Genomic DNA, 7,052 nt, shown 5'->3' on the forward strand with positions numbered 1-7,052 from the left:
TGCCATACATAATTGTACTTGATTAAATTATTTATTGATTGTATAAGTAGAAGTGATGTCCTCTTACCTGTCAGGTAGGAAGTAGCAGTGATGTCCACTTACCCGTCAGGTAGGAAGTAGCAGTGATGTCCTCTTACCGGTCAGGTGGGAAGTAGGAGTGATGTCCTCTTACCCGTCAGGTGAGAAGTAACAGTGATGTCCTCTTACCCGTCAAGTAGGATGTAGCGGTGATGTCCTCTTACCATGCTCCTGCTCCAGTTTCTTACCTGTCACCTGAGCCCTAGGACCGTGCCCTGTCAGGTAGACATGAAGGCCCTTGCTGTCCCCAGTCCACCTGACTGTGCTGATGTCCAGTTACCAACTGTTCTGCCTTCTTACCTTCAGGACCATGCTGGTCATTTAGGTGAACATTTGAACATCTTGGTCATGTTCTGTTATAATCTCTACCCCGGCACAGCCAGAAGAGGACTGTCCACCCCAGAAGTAGCCAGTGTTCCTCTACCCTAGGTTTCTTCCTAGGTTTTGGCCTTTCTAGAAGGAGTTTTCCTAGCCACCGTCAGGTTTACACCTGCATTGTTTGCTGTTTGGGGTTTTAGGCTGGGAAGTACAGCACTTTGTCAGGTAGGATGAAGATATCAGCTGATGTACGAAGGGCTATATAAATAAATTTGATTTGATTTGATTTGATTTGATTTACCGGTCAGGTGAGAAGTAGCAGTGATGTCCACTTACCCGTCAGGTGAGAAGTAGCAGTGATGTCCTCTTACCCGTCAGGTAGGAAGTAGCAGTGATGTCCTCTTACCGGTCAGGTGAGAGGTAGCAGTGATGTCCTCTTACCCGTCAGGTGAGAAGTAGCAGTGATGTCCTCTTACCCGTCAGGTGAGAAGTAACAGTGATGTCCTCTTACCCGTCAGGTGAGAAGTAACAGTGATGTCCTCTTACCCGTCAGGTGAGAAGTAACAGTGATGTCCACTTAACCATCAGGTGAGAAGTAGCAGTGATGTCCTCTTACCCGCCAAGTAGGAAGTAGCAGTGATGTCCTCTTACCTGTCAAGTAGGAAGTAGCAGTGATGTCCTCTTACCCGTCAGGTAGGAAGTAGCAGTGATGTCCTCTTACCCGTCAGGTAGGAAGTAGCAGTGATGTCCTCTTACCGGTCAGGTGAGAAGTAGCAGTGATGGCCTCTTACCCGTCAGGTGAGAAGTAGCAGTGATGTCCACTTACCGGTCAGGTGGGAAGTAACTGTGATGTCCTCTTACCCGTCAGGTAGGAAGTAGCAGTGATGTCCTCTTACCCGTCAGGTGGGAAGTAACAGTGATGTCCACTTACCGGTCAGGTGAGAGGTAGCAATGATGTCCACTTAACGGTCAGGTGAGAAGTAGCAGTGATGTCCTCTTACCCGTCAGGTGAGAAGTAACAGTGATGTCCTCTTACCCGTCAGGTGAGAAGTAGCAGTGATGTCCTCTTACCCGTCAGGTGGGAAGTAACAGTGATGTCCACTTACCCGTCAGGTGGGAAGTAGCAGTGATGTCCACTTACCGGTCAGGTGGGAAGTAGCAGTGATGTCCTCTTACCCGTCAGGTGGGAAGTAACAGTGATGTCCTCTTACCCGTCAGGTGGGAAGTAACAGTGATGTCCACTTACCGGTCAGGTGGGAAGTAGCAGTGATGTCCTCTTACCCGTCAGGTGGGAAGTAACAGTGATGTCCACTTACCGGTCAGGTAGGAAGTAGCAGTGATGTCCTCTTACCCGTCAGGTAGGAAGTAGCAGTGATGTCCTCTTACCCGTCAGGTGAGAAGTAGCAGTGATATCCACTTACCCGTCAGGTGAGAAGTAACAGTGATGTCCTCTTACCCGTCAGGTGAGAAGTAACAGTGATGTCCTCTTACCCGTCAGGTGAGAAGTAGCAGTGATGTCCTCTTACCCGTCAGGTGAGAAGTAACAGTGATGTCCTCTTACCCGTCAGGTGAGAAGTAACAGTGATGTCCACTTACCCATCAGGTGAGAAGTAGCAGTGATGTCCACTTACCCATCAGGTGAGAAGTAGCAGTGATGTCCTCTTACCCGTCAAGTAGGAAGTAGCAGTGATGTCCTCTTACCTGTCAAGTAGGAAGTAGCAGTGATGTCCTCTTACCCGTCAGGTAGGAAGTAGCAGTGATGTCCTCTTACCCGTCAGGTAGGAAGTAGCAGTGATGTCCTCTTACCGGTCAGGTGAGAAGTAGCAGTGATGTCCTCTTACCCGTCAGGTGAGAAGTAACAGTGATGTCCTCTTACCCGTCAGGTGAGAAGTAGCAGTGATGTCCTCTTACCCGTCAGGTGAGAAGTAACAGTGATGTCCACTTACCGGTCAGGTGAGAAGTAGCAGTGATGTCCTCTTACCCGTCAGGTGAGAAGTAACAGTGATGTCCTCTTACCCGTCAGGTGAGAAGTAACAGTGATGTCCTCTTACCCATCAGGTGAGAAGTAGCAGTGATGTCCTCTTACCCGTCAGGTGAGAAGTAGCAGTGATGTCCTCTTACCCGTCAGGTGAGAAGTAGCAGTGATGTCTTCTTACCCGTCAGGTGAGAAGTAACAGTTATGTCCTCTTACCCATCAGGTGAGAAGTAGCAGTGATGTCCACTTACCCGTCAGGTGAGAAGTAACAGTGATGTCTTCTTACCCGTCAGGTGAGAAGTAACAGTTATGTCCTCTTACCCATCAGGTGAGAAGTAGCAGTGATGTCCTCTGACCCGTCAGGTAGGAAGTAGCGGTGATGTCCTCTTACCGGTCAGGTGAGAGGTAGCAGTGATGTCCTCTTACCCGTCAGGTGAGAAGTAACAGTGATGTCCTCTTACCCGTCAGGTGAGAAGTAACAGTGATGTCCACTTACCCGTCAGGTGAGAAGTAGCAGTGATGTCCTCTTACCCGTCAGGTGAGAAGTAGCAGTGATGTCCTCTTACCCGTCAGGTGAGAAGTAACAGTTATGTCCTCTTACCCGTCAGGTAGGAAGTAGCAGTGATGTCCTCTTACCGGTCAAGTGAGAAGTAGCACTGATGTCCACTTACCGGTCAGGAGAGAGGTAGCAGTGCTGTCCTCTTACCCGTCAGGTAGGACGTAGCAGTGATGTCCTCTTACCGGTCAGGTGGGAAGTAACAGTGATGTCCACTTACCGGTCAGGTGGGAAGTAGCAGTGATGTCCTCTTACCCGTCAGGTGAGAAGTAACAGTGATGTCCTCTTACCCGTCAGGTGAGAAGTAACAGTGATGTCCTCTTACCGGTCAGGTGGGAAGTAACAGTGATGTCCTCTTACCTGTCAGGTGAGAAGTAGCAGTGATGTCCTCTTACCGGTCAGGTGGGAAGTAGCAGTGATGTCCTCTTACCTGTTCGGTAGGAAGTAGCAGTAATGTCCTCTTACCCGTCAGGTAGGACGTGAGCAGTGATGTCCTCTTACCCGTCAGGTGGGAAGTAGCAGTGATGTCCTCTTACCGGTCAGGTGGGAAGTAACAGTGATGTCCTCTTACCGGTCAGGTGGGAAGTAGCAGTGATGTCCTCTTACCCGTCAGGTGGGAAGTAACAGTGATGTCCTCTTACCCGTCAGGTGAGAAGTAACAGTGATGTCCTCTTACCGGTCAGGTGGGAAGTAACAGTGATGTCCTCTTACCCGTCAGGTGGGAAGTAACAGTGATGTCCTCTTACCCGTCAGGTGAGAAGTAACAGTGATGTCCTCTTACCCGTCAGGATGTCCTCTTACCCATCAGGTGAGAAACAGTGATGTCCTCTTACCCGTCAGGTGAGAAGTAACAGTGATGTCCTCTTACCCGTCAGGTGGGAAGTAACAGTGATGTCCTCTTACCTGTCAGGTGGGAAGTAACAGTGATGTCCTCTTACCCGTCAGGTGGGAAGTAACAGTGATGTCCTCTTACCCGTCAGGTGAGAAGTAACAGTGATGTCCTCTTACCGGTCAGGTGGGAAGTAACAGTGATGTCCTCTTACCCGTCAGGTGGGAAGTAACAGTGATGTCCACTTACCGGTCAGGTGGGAAGTAGCAGTGATCTCCTCTTACCGGTCAGGTGGGAAGTAGCAGTGCCAACACTGCCAAGTGGCTGGCTTGTCCTCTACTGACTCCAATGTCCTCTCCAAACACCTCCACCACCTCCACTCCCACTGTCTGCACGCCAGCTCCCTCTGACCACAGATAGACCATACATTAACAACACAACAGGGTCAATACACGGTCACACCAAACATAACCTTGTCCAGGTTATCGTGCACAACACATGTAAGCCTGGGATATCAATCACTCAAAGTTGGCCTTACTGGGAGTGACCATAGATATCTATGGGACTTACTGAGTAAAGTATTTGTCATCAATAAATTTTTGCCAATCACACAACTGCGAGGCGTGCCTCTGTGCTTGTGGGGTGCTAGCGTACAGGGGAGCGTTAGGGGGAAGGTGTTGTGGGAGATGATTGTTTGGTAGATTAAGCCATTTCATGTTTTGATGGATTTAATGAATTGATATGTGTTGGGAGTATACATTATAATATACCTAGGAAATCACGGCAGCAAAGTTATCCAAACCATATCATTACTTTCATTTATAACTTTGTTAATGCGAGTGTTGCGAAATGCTTGTGCTTCTAGTTCCGGCAATGTGGTAATATCCAACGAGTAATCTAACCTAACAATTCCAAAACTACTACCTTATACACACAAGTGTAAAGGAATGACTAAGAATATGTACCTAAAAAAATATCTGAATGAGTGATGGTATAGAACGGCATAGGCAAGATGCAGTAGATGGTATAGAGTACAGTATATACATATGAGATGAGTAATGTAGGATATGTAAACATTATATGAAGTGGCATTGTTTAAAGTCCCACTGTGACGATTACAGCGTATCCAAACCAAAAACTGTGGATAGAGCAAAACTTAAAGCGCGAACCACCACATTTAACCATGGAAATGTGACTGGGAACATGGATGAGCACAAATAGTCCAGCTATGCTCTCCGTAAAGCAATCAAACAGGCAAAATGTCAGTGCAGAGACAAAGTGGAGTCGCAATTCAATGATTCAGACACGAGACACATGTGGCAGGGATTCCAGACAATCACATATTGTAAAGGGAACATCAGCCTTGCACCCAGACAAGCTAAACACCTTCTTCACCTGCTTCATGGGAAACACAGTCACGACGACTGTGAGCTCTCATTCTCCGTGGCCGACATGAGTAAGACATTTAAGCATGTCAACCCTCGCAAGGCTGCCAGCCCAGACGGCATCCCTAGCCTCGTCCTCAGAGCATGTACAGACCAGCTGGTTGGAGTGTTTATGGGCATATTCAATCTCTCCCTATCCCAATCTGTTGTGTCCACTTGCTTCAAAATGTCCACCATTGTTCCTGTACCCAGAAAGCAAAGGTAACTTAACTAAATGACTATCGCCCCGTAGCACTCCCTTCTGTCATTATGAAGTGCTTTGAGAGGCTAGTTAAGGGTCATATCACCTCTACCTTACCTTACCTGACACCCTAGACCCACTACAATTTGCATACCGCCACAACAGATGCAGGGATGACGCAATCACCATAGCACTGCACACTGCCCTATCCCATCTGGACAAGAGGAATACTTATGTAAGAAAGTTGTTCATCGACTACAGCTCAGCCTTCAACACCATATAGTGCCCTCCAAGCTCATCACTAAGCTCGAGGCCCTGGGTCTGAACCCCACTCTGTGCAACTGGGTCCTAGACTTCCTGAAGGATCGACCCCAGGTGGTGAAGGTAGGCAACAACACCTGATTCTCGACACAGGTGTTTGCTCAGCCCACCTTAGAAACTGCTGACTTATGTACATAGTCATTGAACACTGGTCACTTCAATAATGTTTACATAATGTTGTACCCACTTCATATGTATACTGAACAAAAATAGAACTGCAACATATAAAGACTTCATCCTATATTCCATGAGCTGAGGAGTATTTCTGTCTGTAATAAAGCCCTTTTTGTGGGGGAAATTAATTCTGATTGGCTCGGCCTGGCTCCCCAATTGGTGAGTCTGGCTCCCAAGTGGGTGGGCCTATGCTCTGCCACTGCGCCCCCTTGCCCAGTCATCTGAAATCCATACATTAGGGCCTAATGAATTTATTTCAATTGACCGATTTCCTTATATAAACTATAACTCAGCAAAATCGTTGAAATTGTTGCATGTTGCGTTTATATTTTTGTTCAGTATATATACTGTATTCTAGTCAAGGCTCATCCTATACATTATATAGTAACTACTGCTGTACACACCTTGTCTATTCGTATACTGTCCATAATGTCTATACCCACCATCATATAAATACTGTATAGATTTATATTCTGGACTCTGACATTGCTCGTTCTAATATTTCTAAATTCCTTGATTTTTGGGATTTGCCTGTTAGGTTTTACTGCACTGTTGGAGCTAGGAAAATATGTTACGTGAACAATACAAGTTATTCTATAGACACTCAGACTAAACCATAGAGCAGCAACACATATGTTTATCTTTTCAATATCCATCTCATATACTGTATGTTTAATCCATAAAATATAGTATGTATAAATTGGATCTCTGTGACAATATATTTTTGAAATTAATAATAATAAAATACTATATTGTTTGTCATTGCATCGCCCTCTCCTCATTGACCTCCATTCTTCATACTGAGTCAAGGAAAGTACCCAACTCATTCTCTCTCCATAGTTCATTGTTAGGTTTAGCTATAAGGATGACAGATTCCAGTAACTTTCCCTAAATTCCCCAGTTTTCCAGAAATCCTGGTTGGAGGCTTCTGGATTTCCTGCTAATTCAGGGAATCATCCAACCAGAAGTACTGGAAAACCTGAGAATATTTGGACATTTTGCAACCCTACCTGTACAGCATATTGACCATAGGATATTGACCCGTTCATTTTTGTGTTTTGTCTACCTTTGTAAGTGGAGTGAATTATTAATTGGCAATTAACATTAAATGATTCAGTTAACCACACACACATGATGCACATCCCACACACATGATACACATCCCACACACTCCC

General features: G+C 46.3%; 1 long non-coding RNA gene across 3 annotated transcripts; it reads left to right on the forward strand.

Moving 5' to 3' along the window:
* The first annotated feature begins 3,096 nt into the window (after window positions 1-3,096).
* LOC127929771 (uncharacterized) lies at window positions 3,097-6,461 on the forward strand. 3 transcript variants are annotated; one of them, XR_008136092.1, is made up of 3 exons: window positions 3,097-3,119; window positions 3,803-3,837; window positions 3,943-6,461. It is a non-coding gene; the product is annotated as an uncharacterized LOC127929771 (long non-coding RNA). The 3 variants fall into 3 exon arrangements; XR_008136093.1 differs by lacking the exon at window positions 3,097-3,119 and adding an exon at window positions 3,307-3,329; XR_008136094.1 differs by lacking the exon at window positions 3,097-3,119 and adding an exon at window positions 3,483-3,505.
* The last annotated feature ends 591 nt before the right edge of the window (window positions 6,462-7,052 follow it).

This window comes from Oncorhynchus keta, chromosome 1 (genome assembly GCF_023373465.1).
Source record: "Oncorhynchus keta strain PuntledgeMale-10-30-2019 chromosome 1, Oket_V2, whole genome shotgun sequence".
Classification (NCBI taxonomy): Eukaryota; Metazoa; Chordata; class Actinopteri; order Salmoniformes; family Salmonidae; genus Oncorhynchus; species Oncorhynchus keta.